The sequence below is a fragment of the Physeter macrocephalus genome, chromosome 19, assembly GCF_002837175.3.
Source record: "Physeter macrocephalus isolate SW-GA chromosome 19, ASM283717v5, whole genome shotgun sequence".
NCBI classification, from domain to species: Eukaryota; Metazoa; Chordata; class Mammalia; order Artiodactyla; family Physeteridae; genus Physeter; species Physeter macrocephalus.
Window position 1 is genome coordinate 31,797,412 of NC_041232.1, and position 14,689 is coordinate 31,812,100.

The window sequence follows — 14,689 nt, forward strand, 5'->3', positions numbered from 1 at the left end:
TCTCCTGCTTTTAGGAAGCAAAGGGGAGGTCAAAACACAATGTTCTACTTGTACCTGCTGTTTTTCAAATGCCTTTGACTCTAAATAATTCTCATGCCAAAGTGGCATATTTTGGGGTGGTGTATTCTGCTACCCTCCAGGCGTTGTTTTGAGCACCTTCTCTGAGTTACCTCCCTTAATCCTTACTTTAAACTTTGAGAACGTTTTATACAACTTCAGGGAGAAATTGACAAATCCACCATCGCGGTCGGTAGATGTCAAGGTATTTTTCTCCATGATAGAGGAAGCTCACAAAAAACTCACTGAAGACATAGAAGACATGAACACACACTAAGAAGCTTCACTTGATGGTCATAAGTGGACTTTTTCAATCAACAATTGGAGAATACCAATTCTTCTTAAGTTCCTGTGTAATATTTTAAAATTATGTACTGAGCCATAAACCAAGACTGAAATGTACTCTCCATTTCACAGATGAAGAAACTGAGGCATAAAGAAGCTAAAGAACTTGCCAAAGAACACAAAGCTAGTACATGCAGAGCAGGGCACAGACCCATGGCAATCAGAGCCACCTGACTGCTGCATTACCTGTCCTTACTGGTTGTCCTGCAGGGGAAAAGCAGAGAACTGGTCTTTAAGAGATAATTTAAACTTATTTATCAGGACAAGAGGGCCAGGATTACCCCAATTTTATAGATTATATTTGAAAGCAAGGATGTGGCCAATTTGAGATGATCTAGTTGGAGTGATAGTGACACTAGATTTAGGAGAAAATTCAAACCATAAGTTAAAGTAGATTTAGATAATTGCTAAATGTTTAAATAGCAAAAGCAAAGCAAGAATGACGTAGTTTGAATTATTACTGTAAATTCATTCCCTTTAATAACCCAGCCCTGAGTTATTGATCACATTTAGGTTCCTGTGCATGAAATAAGAAGACATCCCACTGGTGTTTCACGGTCACATCAAACTCTTATTTCCAGCACTCAGCCCATAAATGCCCCCTCCCATCTTCTCCTCCCTCCTCTGCTGTTCTCTGTCCCCATCTATGTCACCATGACCCACACACCCAGTTGCTTAAATTGGAAACCTGAGAGTCATCTATGAAATCACTCCATCCCACCACCACCATCTTTGGTAAATTTGAATGAACTTGTTGATTGAAGTTCCATATTACCCATCTAATACGTGAATGCCCAGCTAGTCGGGTGATTGCAGTCAGAGTGTGGCGATCAGGCGTTATGCTCTGATGTTGTCTAACGTGTTTGGGTTTCTGGCCACACTATTCAATTCCCTGTATGGTTTTGGTGGGGTTTTTTTTGCATTTTGTCGTTAGTGGTGTTGTGTCGTAGGTGTTGCGTGTAATGACATGCAGGGACGATCCACTGTAGAACAGCTGAGATGTTCTCTCCTCTCCATGAAGGCATTGGATTTGTTGACAAATACAGTGTATTGCCTTTGGCACACACAGCTCTCAGCAGTATTGCCCTCTTTAATTTTGTCTCCTGGGGAAAGAAAAATCACTTTCCTGGCAAGGCAGCTTTCCTAATCAAAGACTTCCTGGGTCTTAAGTAATAAGAAACTCAAATGTTTCAAACGGCAACTTATAGTGGCGCTTAACTGGGTATGTATTTTAATCTCCTTTGGGGATCAAGAAACTCTAAATGTTACACATAAGAAAATATTTCATGAGGGGACACATGGATGGTTTCATATATTTTGTTCCATTTTTATTTAAGAAAAGTTACTGGCAAAATAACGTGTGCATTGGTATTAAAAGCTTGAGTAATGTATCTCTTTCTTGAACTGTAAATTACTGCTTCTCTCCTGATAATTTTATTGTCATTATTTTTCACTTGAACCTATTTCTAGGTATGGGAAATTTTGCATAGTTAGAATATGAAAGAAGGTGCCTTGGGCAGGTAAACGGGAGGCCTGAGTTCCAATAGGATTTTAATAAGATGAACCCTGCCCCCCAACCTCCCACCCCAGGGAGACAGTTAACAGAAAAAGAGAAGAATTATGGACTGAACTCCATGGAAGGCCCTCAGTTAGGAGGCAGGAGAAGAAGGAATTAGCTGGGAAGTTCAAAGAAAACCAGAGCTAGACAGTGGTTAAAGCAGTTTAAAACAGATCTATTCAGGACTATTGCAACAGGGCCAAACAGACCTCAGTAACGAACTGGTTTCAGTTCCAAATAAAACAAGTAGGGCTTTATAGCCAAGGAGCAGGTGGGAGTCAGTGGATGGAAATTACTAAGAGAAAACATCAGGAGCAAGAGAAGATTCTGGTTAAACAGACCTAGTAGGATTCTTGCTAAAGGCAGACCAGGGTGATCAGATACCAAGGGTGGAAGGTAAAGAATTTGATCAGATATCAAGGGTGATCAGTTATGGAGGGTGGGGAGTTCTGTCTAAACTGACTTAGCAAGATTCTTGGTACAACTGGATGGTGCAAGTCCAACCAGGGTGAGCCTAAGCGGGGAGGCCCTGAGGCTTCGAGAAGCCTGACTCCTTAATCAAAGAGAGTCTTGGTCAGAAGGGTGCAAAGAGAGCCAGGAGAACAGGGATGGTTTTCGTCGTGAAGGCGAAAAAGAGAGTTCCAGGATTCAGTCTAGCAAATGTAATTAATGTGGTTATGTCCTAATTCTAAATTTAGCAATTTCTTTTAAATATGGCATCTTTTTTTTTTTTGCTGTACGCGGGACTCTGACTGTTGTGGTCTCTCCCGTTGCGGAGTGCAGGCTCAGCGGCCATGGCTCACGGACCCAGACGCTCCATGGCATGTGGGATCTTCCCGGACCGGGGCACGAACCCGTGTCCCCTGCATCGGCAGGCGGACTCTCAACCACTGCACCACCAGGGAAGCCCTGGCATCTATTTTATAAACTTGTATAATTACACGTTGTGAAATGATAAAGACAGTCAGCCCATCTCACGTGACTTATTCATTCTTTAAAAATTGGACCACCATTTGCTCAGTATCAAAATCTTGGAGTCATCTTTCCATTCCTACTTATCTAGCGCATCTCTAGGTCCTGGTTATTTTTTCCTTGGTTGTTTCGAATCCCTCCAGTCCTGACATGCTCTCCACCATCACTGGTCTGCCTCACGCCTCAGCCCCTGCAGAAGCACCCTTACCAAGCTTTGTGCCTCACGCTGACCTCATTCCCAAATTCCATGTTGCAAGCTGTCCTTAGATTAACCTCAAAATACCATTCCTGATATATTTTTAATAGTTGCTGTTCGCTGAGTCCTTATGTACCCGATGTCATGTTAAGTACGCTATTTCATTTAATTACTAGAACCAATTTCAAATGGTAGGTGCTATTATTACTCCTCCTTTGCAAGTGAGAAAAATGGATCTTTCAAGAGTTTGAATAACTCCCCGAAGGTGACAGCAACTAAGTAGAAAATTCTAACTCCAAAAGCTGAACCCTTCACCACTGTCGCATGGTACCCTCTGTGGCCGTGTGTAAAAGAGATGATGGTAACCAGACAGCTGGGTAAACTGCGATTAGATTGTGAAAGATTCCATTGATCTCACCCAGTGGACAAAAGCTTATTCAAGATTCTTAAGCAGGGGGTGGGGAGAAACACGATCAGATGGTGAGTGGAGTAGAGGGTGAGGGATGTGAATTGCTCCCCTTCATGAGCCCTGGCCACGTAGCATTTCCTGTCCTCTCTGCATGGGATGTCCTTACTGCATTTCTCTGCCTCACAAATCTCCTTCTAGACAGTCCTCTGGTGTCATCTTCCTGGAAGAGTATGCCTCTTCTCCATACCCTTATGGCCTCTGCTCAAAGCTCTTAGGGTATCGATACCCTGTTATATTTCAGATCACTGTGCAGTGATTCACATATGATTCTCAGAAAATCTTCTTGGGATGTTTCCAACTACATCTCAAAGATGGGAAAGGAAGGCTCACAGAGTTTATGTTAGATAAAATCATCTTTGCGTTACCAATGCCTGGTACCTTGTAAATGCTCAATAGATAGGTGATGAGTCTGTCAGCTACCTTTAACTGCACATATATTTTATTGTATTAAAAAATTTAAACTCTTAGATAACAGGAATGAGTCTTTCCCATGGTTTTGTATCCCTCATAGTACCTCATAATGCAGAGTGTATTGCACGAAGCAAATAAAAGTACTTGATTTATTCATCTTAACAGGTCTTCATTTTATGTTATGGGCAGACCTCAGAGACATTGAGGGTTTGGTTCCAGACCACTGCATTAAAGAAAATACCGTGATGAAGTGAGTCACATGAGGTTTTTGGTTTCCCAGTGCATATAGAAGTTACATACACTATACTGTAGTCTAGTAAGTGTACAATAGCATTGCGTCTAAAAAAGAAAAAAAAAAGTACAGACCTTAATAAAAGAAATACTTTATTGCTAAAATAAATGGCTAATCATCATCTGAGCCTTCAGCAAGTTGTAGTAATAATGTCAAAAATCACTGATCACAGATCACCCTAACAAATGTAACAATAATGAAAATGTTAGAAATACCACCATTGTGAGAATTACCATTGTGAGAATTACCACGGTGTGACACAGAGACCCGAAGTGAGAAAATGCTGTAGGAAAAATGGCACCAGTGGACTTGTTCAGCTCGGGTTGACACAAATGTTCAATTTGTTAAAAAAAAAAAAAAGAACAAAGTATCTGGGAAGTGCAATAAAGCAAAGCACAATAAAACGAGATAGGGCTTCCCTGGTGGCGCAGTGGTTGAGAGTCCGCCTGCCGATGCAGGGGAAACGGGTTCGTGCCCCGGTCCGGGAAGATCCCACACGCCACGCCCCGGTCCGGGAAGATCCCACACTCCACGGAGCAGCTGGGTCCATGAGCCATGGCCGCTGAGCCTGCGCGTCCGGAGCCTGTGCTCCGCAACGGGAGAGGCCACAGCAGTGAGAGGCCCGCATACTGCAAAAATAAATAAATAAATAAATAAAAATAAAACGAGATATGCCTGTATTTTCTTCATTTCATTTTGAATGCAGGATACTTTAAAGTAGGGTTTTAAGTGAGTACTTTTCCCCAGAAATTAGTACAATGCCTGGCTCTCTTGGAAGGCCATTTTGCCCTAGAATTATATGAGGTTTGTATGCTCGATGACTATCAGACCTGGTAGAATGAAAATAGAAATGGAAATAATATTATCAACTTTTTTTGAAACTTGACCATGTAGCAGGCTCTATGCCATTCATTTTATAGACTATATTATTTTATTCTCATAATGCCCTATGGAGTAGGTGTTATTTTTAGCCCCATTTTACCAATGAGCAAGGAAGGCACAGAAAAGTTAAGTAAATTACCCAAGGTCACACAGCTAGTAAATGGCAGAGCTGGAAATTGAACCCTGGCACCATGATGCAGAGTCTGTGTTCATTCCCTCAATTAATGAGTATTTTTATACCCTAGCCTACATCAGTCTTGATTTTAGGTTCTATTAGGTGGTCAGTGAATGTGTTCTTAATGATCGTGTGAGGTGTAGTCGAGGGTATTCACTGGCTGATGTATAAAAGTAGAATTATTATTTAGTGGTGGTGGACTCATTTCAATGAAAAAATCATTTTTCGAAAGCGTTCGTTCTTAGTTTTCAGATTTTACATGCTGTACTGATTCATCTGCAATTAAAAGAAAGCAATTGCAAAGTGACTAGGAAATAGTCAGTTATTGTTCAAACTGCCAAACTTCAGGAATTAGCATCCTAGAATTTGCACAAATGTTAAGCCAGGAAAAAGAAGTCATAAAACACCATTTCAACTGCTTTTGAAATTCTTCCACATATTAGTAATTGTATTATAATTTAAATTTTGGAATCATAGAATTTTAGACCTGGCTGGGAACATTGGGATCCTCTGTGCCAACTTTCTATTTAATGCCAGAAGTGTTCACACACATTTAGAAAATAAGACATTTGACAAATATTCCTCTAACATTGATGTAGAGCCCATAGAAACAGTTAGTGGATTTTTTTACACTGTGGCATTACCTTGTGCCTATGGCTAGTAAGATATTAGAATATTTAGCCAGTCCAGTCCAGCAGGATGTCTTCTCACTCTTTCCTGGACTTTCCCATGCCACTATCTGGCCCTTGGAAAAAAAACTTGCCACCTTCTATCTAAAGTATTGCAGCTCTTTATATATATATATATATATATACACACATATATATATATATATATTTTTTGTGTGTGTGTGGTACCCGGGCCTCTCGCTGTTGCGGCCTCTCCCGTTGCGGCATGTGGGATCCTCCCAGACCGGGGCGCGAACCCGTGTCCCCTGCATCGGCAGGCGGACTCCCAACCACTGCGCCACCAGGGAAGCCCTATGTATTTTATTTTTAAATCTCAAAATTATTTCTTCTTTCATTTGTCATGTGGAATAAAATGATTGTGACCGACTAAACAACATACACACAAAGAGCCTGCATATGGTTTCCATGTCTAGTAAGTCTTTTCCTCCCTCCCTCTCTCTCTCCCTCTCCCTCTCTCTCTCTCTCTTCTCTCTCTCTCTCTCTCTCACACACACACACACACACACACACAACACACGCATGCACGCAGTTGTTCCTGAAGCTGATAAACTGGTCACCATAATGGTTTTTCTGTGCAGAATCTAAGTGTTGGCAGTTGCCCTAAGATACAAACAATGTTGCATAATGTATTTCTGAGAAAAGACATAGTAATGTCGTTTATGATCATTTAAAGACATAATTTATTAGTATCCCATAGCTTTGTGACTATGGTTTTTGAATAGAATCAGATGCAGGTAGTCCCTTCTTCAGTAAATCCTTCCCCATGTGGCCCCTGCCCTCTCGCCACCCTTTCTCCTGATCCCTCCCCCTGGCTACCTCCTCATCGACCAGGGGGGGGACCGTTTCCTCACAGGTTTTACCAAGGGCCAACTTCTTGCCTCTCTTTCTTCCCAGACACTCCCTGGTCTTTTTCCTGCCTCCAGTGTCCTCCTTTAGGTCTTTGTTAAAATGCTGTCTTCTCAGAGTAGCCTTCCCTGACCACCCTTTAATGTCTACGTCAGGTCCCTTTTTGTTGACATATGTGACACTCATCATAATATGCAGTTCTCCTGTTGTCCACCTATGTGTTACGTGTGTTTGCATATGTGTGTGTGTGTGCATGTGTGCAGGGGTCATACCTTCTTTTCTACTTGGATGTAAATTTCCTAAGGTCAAGGACGGAATCTGTCTTGTTCACCAGTGTTTTTCTAGTTTCTAATATAGTGCTCAATCAATAAATATCAAATAAATGAATGTCCTGAAATTGAAGTGTTGAAATGGTTGGAGGTATTAATGAGCATTCAGATGTCATTGGGATCTTTACCCAACTTCGCTGAAGCCAGTTATGCATTCATTTATTAACTGATCACTTATCATTGAATAATCATTATTCCAGGTGCTGTGTATGTATGTCCCTCTCCTTCACGAGCAGTGATGTGGGTGTATTTGTGTCAGTGATGCTTCTGCAATTATACTTATTTGGAAAATTTGGGAAATAAGAAATAATTGTGTAACTGAGGAAGGTGTTTTAGATTACATACTTTAAGAGCAGCCTGAAAGACCAACAGGGAGGGAAGGCGTTTGATGTTCTTAAAATGAAATCAGATGGACTCTAGTGGTTGAAATCCCAGTGTTTGAGAATGTTTAGACATGATAGAAAGGCACCTGAATGACGGTGTGATTAAACTTTTCCAAGCAGATATGATGAGGCAGCTGTTTAGCATGCTGTGGACAGTGCCCAGAACGTACTATTCGGTTATGTAATAAATAGTTCAGGATGGTACTGATCATATTGTATCATTAAGTGTTGGAAATAATTGTTTACCTGGTGGTCAGAACACTTTGAAACATGATTTTAGAGATTCTTATAGCATCTCTTCCAATCACTATTTCAGGAAGAAATTATTTGCCCAAGGAATCGCACCTGTTATGAAATTGCCGTAGACTGAATCCCATAGTCCTAGCACTCTTCATTAAGCCAGTGCCAAAGTGGGCGGCGGGTGGAAGGCTCATCAGGTAGAGTGGTCAGAGGCAATTTAAAATGGTCCACAACTTCCACTGATCCTTTCTCACATGCCTGTGAGCCAGACGTCTCAGAGGAGGCTGTACAGCATCCTTGTGGTCACGGAGACCTGTGTGTCTGTGAAGATACAGATTGGCCTGTGTGGGTGATGGACCAGTGTACATGACACCTCTCATCCCAGGAGCCACCACTATTTCCCACCCTCTTCTTCAAGATTAGGGAAAAGGAGAAGAGTTGCCCAACGTGGCCTCACAGGATTTTTGTAGAGCAGACAAGAGACAGACTGCTGAGATGTTAGTTACTGCAAGTGGTCCTCTTTCTGTCTGCTGCATGCTTGCCCGGCCCGTACATACAGTAGCTCTAAAGGCTCTTCCTTTCTTCATGCCCTCATTTCCCTGTTAGTTTTTCTTTCTGTGGAACTTATTGAAGAGACATATTTGTTTCTTATGCTGCATGCAATGAGTCGTAATTTAGCCGTCACATTTCGGCTAAATTTGGAGAGCACCGTTGTTCTACAGGATGGCCTTTGACAGCAGGTGCCTCTCCATCCCTTCCCCTACCAAGCCAAGAAACTTCTGCCGAAGCTATAGGCTCTTTAATTATTCTGAACATAGCCTTCAAATACCGAGCGTAACCTTTAGATGGAAAATTTGCAAGCATGTGGGGAAAACTCAAAAGAAGACTTATTTCCAGTTTTTACCACCACTTAGCAATTCAGTTGGGTCACTGGAGCACCATCATCTTCCGTGGCCCAAAATGTCAAGTTGAAAGTCGAGAGATCTTGCATTTGTTTCTCATGTGACCGTTGACTGTGCTTGACCTTGGGCATGTATTTTGCCCTCCATTTTAGTAAACGTGCCCGGCTGCAGAGCTTTTGTGAATTAACTTGGATTTTTTGCTGATGTCACTCTGTTTTCCTGCTTCTCCGTGGCAATATTGTCTTTTAAGGCTCTGCTTGTCTTTGTGAGGACTCAGCCATTTCTCTTGTTCCCATTTATCATGCTTTTCTTCTCTACTCATTTGAATAACATGAGACTGTAAACCATTTAGAAAACAGAAAGTGACCTAAATGATAAGTAGTTATAGTCATGTTTTTCGTGTGTGAAATCAGCAGTTATGGGACATACGTAATTGCCTCTAGTGCCTGAGGATGCTGTTGTTACAAGAAGCCCAGTGGTGGTCTTGGGGGAAAATACTAGGCAGCTAACAAAGGAGAAAATTTCCCATTAAAAATAAGGTTTATCCCAAACTCAACATGCTTTTGAAAAAACTCGGTCTTGCTGTGAACTATTGTATGATGATTTCTTTTAACACTTGAACTTATTTTATGCCATCTTGAGCCATGCCAAATGAATTTTCTAGATGTGTTTCTCTTCACAGTGATTAGATAATTTAAGTCAATAAGCCAAGAAATTACATATGAAAACTTACCACAGCTGGTACCATATGTGGGATTAGAATCTTTAAAATCTCTCAGTTCGTATTTTTTTTTGAGGTCTTAATTTACTATTATATTAGAAGAGAAATTAGCAACAAAATAGTATTTTAATATCTGTTTTTCTATTTTATAGCAAATATGTGATCCTCACAATTGTAGTCAATTATGCTCTTCAGAGAAAACTTTTTTTTTTCCTGAAAAACCATCAGGTTGATTGCTAGTGAGCTACACGAGTCCGGTAATACCAGTTTTGCTCCGTGACGTCAATTGACATTTTTTGTTTCATCAGTGAATCAACTAAATAAATGCTTCCAAACGTTTCTTCTGTTCTCATTTCTCTGAATCCAAGATCTTCTTTTTACCTACTTTTCCACCTCCCTCTTTCCCCTGTTGCATTTCTCTGCCCCTCCATTTTTACAGTAAAATTTGACTAATGATTACAAGAAGGGTGTCAATAGTCAACATCCTGATAGGTTAGTAAGAAGAAATTAAATATGTTTTTCCTTTTGGACAAATATTTTTTTCTTTGTAAAATGTACAGGTGGCTACAAATCTATTTTCTATACAGTACCACATCCTACTTTGCACAGAGTGAATGTAGGTAGGTACCTGGCTTTTGAATAACCTTGAGGATGTATGGTAGCCCGTGTAGATGATCAGAATTTCCACCTTTATATTTTCAACTCAGATGGCTTCTTCTAGATCCTTTCCTGAAACAATATAATTGTTCCTAGAAATTTCAGCTGATACCACAATATTCTGGGTCAAATGACTAGGAATACAAAAGTATTATTATGCAAATCTTTGTCTTTAGAGTAGAGCCAAAAGGCAGCTGCTGTAAACGGACAGAACAATCAAGCAAAGAAAATTCATCTTCTGGACATACTGTTAGGCTCCCTTTTGCTATTTCTTGTAGGATGTTTCTGTTTTTCTCTTGAGGGGGGAAAATGGTTTCATTAATCTGGGACAGCTCTCTGTAGAGGTTTTATCCTTTCTAGAGGTTGCCTTTGAAAAGTTGCTTTGACATCTATATATTTGGGTTTCTATGACTTAAAACTAAAAAAATTTTTCCGCACCGTATGTAACACGTTAAGAGTCATAGGGTTGCTACTGTGAGCTTACACAACATTTTCATGGCAGGTCAGGGAAAAAGCTATTTTATGGGTTTTAAGCACCTTATATATCCTTAAAAGGAACTTGCAAAAAGACACACATCTCTATTTTTTAGAACTATGAATGCATGGATAAAATACATAGGCACATATACAGTATATTTACACTATATGTGTATATGTTTATTTGTATGTGTGTGTATCATATATGTATTTGGGCAACTATATAATCAAAAGAAATAAGTGTGGAGACGTTTAAAAATATGCTATTGCAAGAGCTTTATGTCTTTTTGCATGGTATTTAACAGGTTAACCCTGGGCTTTTATGAGCTTCGTATTTACAGAGATGATCGTAGACGTTGTCCCTTTGTAATTGTGAGCCAATGAGGTTGTGCACAGCCGAGATTCCTACTGCAATCTCTGCACTTAAAGGCAGTGCAAAGTCAACTCAGAGACAGTGTTTAATAATGGCAGAGAGATCCGCTATATCCATCTTTGCAATCAGTTTTATTTATTTTTTAATGTGATCCCCACCCCCATCCATGAGAGGATTCACTTACAAAAAGCTACAGCTGCGTCCGTGCTCTGCGTGCACTGTCTTGGCCAGGTGCTTCTAATTGCAGGCGTCCGAGGAGAAGCCCAAGCCCAGCTGTGCTGGGACTGATTCCTGCCACCATGGGAAACTGGAGAGAAAGCCTGAACTAGGTCAGAAAACGGCCTCCCTCAGCAAGTCTCACTGACTCTGGCTGGTGCCCTTGTTTCCTGGTTTGCCGCTGCCTTGTGGTCTCTGTGGTTCCTGGCCTCGTGATTCCAGTCACGCTGGTCCTGTAGACCTGATAGCACCCACCTGTGGACCCAGCTCCCTGCTCTTGACTTTGAGAGAAATTCTTGGCCCCAGACCAAGACATACAAAGCAGTAAATCTCCGGACAGGAAACAAGTCACTCTGTATCTAGTCTCATTCACTTGGCAACCTCAATCGAGTTTCTTAAGTGTCCCTCAATTTTCCCTGTGATTAGGGTTCATGCCCTGAGATTAGCCATTTTTTTGAGTTCCTGGCTCAGCCTTCCTGGGAGACTGCATTTCCTGGCTCTGTCCATAGTCCTTAAAGACCTTGCCCTTGAATCTCCATTATTCCAGTCCTATTTCTGCACAGCCAGATACAGGGGCTGGGTTTTTGCTAATACTGTTTGGGTCTCTGTAATCCTTAGCAACACAATTTGAGACCAGCCTGTTGTCCCTAATGCTTGGAATGTTCTGTTGTTTTTTTTTTTTTTCTTGGTCTGGTCAGTTGCTCTGTATCTGTTATGACTCAGCTCGGGCATCAGTGCATGAAGCCTTCTCTGGCCTCTCTCTGTACCCCACACACCTACTGCTGGAGTAGGCTAGGTGCTCTTTACCTGTGCCCTCCTCATGACCTGTGCACACTTCAAACATGGGCTGTGATTTATATTATAATCATTTATTTACATGTTTTTCACTTCCCTGCCACACATACTGGTCTGTGTGTCTCCTGGTGCCAGGGACAAGGATGTGGTTTTTAAGTGTTTCTTGAGTGAATGAACAAATCTTCAGATGTGTGTTTCTGTGTGCTAAGTCTATATACCATAGCGGACCCTTTGCCTCACTCCTATATATTGACCTCCAAGCTTCATCCAACTGTCACTAGCCTTTGCTGGCCATCATCTGTACTTAAGCTATGACACTTGAGCACCAACTTAGACCACTTGCTTGCTTGTCTGATGCCCTATGACCCAATTCCCATGTGCCTTGTCTTGCCCATTCTGGCTAGTTGTGGATGGTCTCCACAAGGTCCGTTGAAGTTCCTACTTCTGTTGACAGTAGCTAAACACCTGGGACTGATGCTTTCTCTGTCTCAGGCTGGGAAATAATCCATATCAAGATAATGTGATTCTTGTGAACTCTGAACCCTTGAAAGAACATGCCAAGCCCTAGACCTTCCTCTTCAATCAGAAAATAAAAAGTATTGAATGAATCACCTTTAACAGTGATTATCGAGATAGCAAAATATTTTATGGCAAATAGTTTCTGAAAATTCAGGACCATTATTTCAAAGTGAGCGATGGTGTCAGCTAAGACCCAGGTTCTCTCTGGGGTCATAAGCTGTTTTGGTTCTTGTGAGCCAGAGGCCCTGCCCTATCATTGCTTCAAGATCTGGGACCCAAAATACCAGAGATCTTCCTTTCCTCAACCACACCAAAATTCCATAGCCTAAGCGACTTACAGTTGGTGAGAGATAAGACTACCTTTAGAGACAGTATTCAAACATTTTTCCCAATAATATTATTTTTTGACTATGTTCCTTTTGGAGACAAAAATCAACCCACACCTTGTCATCAGGAATCTTCCTTGTACCTAGCATTCTGTTGGGATTTTGCCCAAAATCTCTGTGAAGAGTTGACTTAGATTAAGGCACCGCGGAAGGGAAAGGGTGACCTTCACTTTTTGTGAAGAGCAGTGGCTGAAAAGGTTCCAGAACCTCTTCGGTCATAATCTGTTCAGTCAGTGACTCTAGGTATTTCCTTTGAGGTTCAAGAGCAGCATCACCATTTCTAACTGCTCTGCCCACCTGGGCACTTAGGATCCCTCGGTGATACGAGGTAAACATTACTTGAGATTCTCACTTTGATGTGTTCCTGCCACAACACTGTTTCTCTCCCACATTCCGAGTTGATTCTAATAAAATCTACCCATTTTTCCTTCAGTGCACTTCGGGGATTCTGCTTTGGCTGTTTCCTCAGCCCAGAATGTTCTCACTGGCAATTCCTTCTCACGCTCAGGTCTCGGGTGAACGTCTCCAAGAAAGCTTCCCCTAATGGCCCAACCACAGCGCCCCCAGTCTCCACCCCAACTCACCCCAGCCCTGCTTTAGACACGTTCAGTTACATCATCCTGCTGACTGCTTTCCTAACACTTACCGTAACGTGAAGGCGTCTTGTGTTTACTTGTTAGCTGCCTGTCCGCACCTCCTCCAACTGTCCGCACCTCCTCCAAGCACCACTATTAGAATGTGAGTGCTGAGAATGAGAAGCATGTTTATCTTGTCTCCTGCGACATCCCCAGTTTCTACCACAGTGCCCAGCCTACTGTAACCATTCAGTGTGTGTGTACTGAATGAATAAAAGAAATAAAGGGGGCAGGGTAAGAGGAGGGAGAGAGACAGAGATGGAGGGAGGGAGGGAGGAAGGAAGGAAGGAGGGAAGGAAGGAAGGAAGGAATTATCAATGTTTTGTTTTCATGACTGAAGATTTTGTATTTGGAAGAAAAAGAACCTGTGGAAATGACAACCAATTGCTCTGCCGTTTGTTGATGTCTTCTCTTGTTGGGAGGAATCTTCAGCCCTCCCTAGCTGCTTGGAGCACAGATCTCATTCTTGAATGTCCACCATTGCTGAACTAACACTGCATATCTGACAGTTACCAGTTATCTCTCAGTGATTCACTTCAAGATTCATCTGTGGACAATCACTTTGAAAAGTTAGGAGTGATGTGAAATTCACCTCTCTTACTGGCTTTCTGTCATGACATGGTCACACACAGAATCCATATTGTCTGATTGTTTCCTTCGCAAGGAAGCCTTTAACTTCAGCCTTTCTACCAGTCAGTGACGCAGTCTGATGACCTGTAACAATTTAATGGGGCACGCTGATATATTCAGTAGCAGCTCACTGCTCTTTTTAACAATTGGTGACATTGTGTGAACCACTAGAGGCTTAACTTTGTGGGTGGTTTTCAAACGAGTGATGGTTTTTTAAAGTCTCTTAAAAAATAGTATTATAATTAATCTTCATTAGTTTTTAGTCAAGATAAATATCCATTTTCGAGCTAGTGATTGTATTGAAGAGAATGCTTCAGCTAAAAATGAACGGTATGTAATTCAGCACATTCTCTTTATTAATTCGGCCAGCTTCCTCTGCTGTTTTTTTGTTTGTTTGTTTGTTTGTTTGCTGTAAGCCGGCCTCTCACTGTTGTGGCCTCTTCCCTTGCGGAGCACAGGCTCCGGACGCGCAGGCTCAGTGGCCATGGCTCACGGGCCCAGCCGCTCCGCGGCATGTGGGGTCTTCCCGGACCG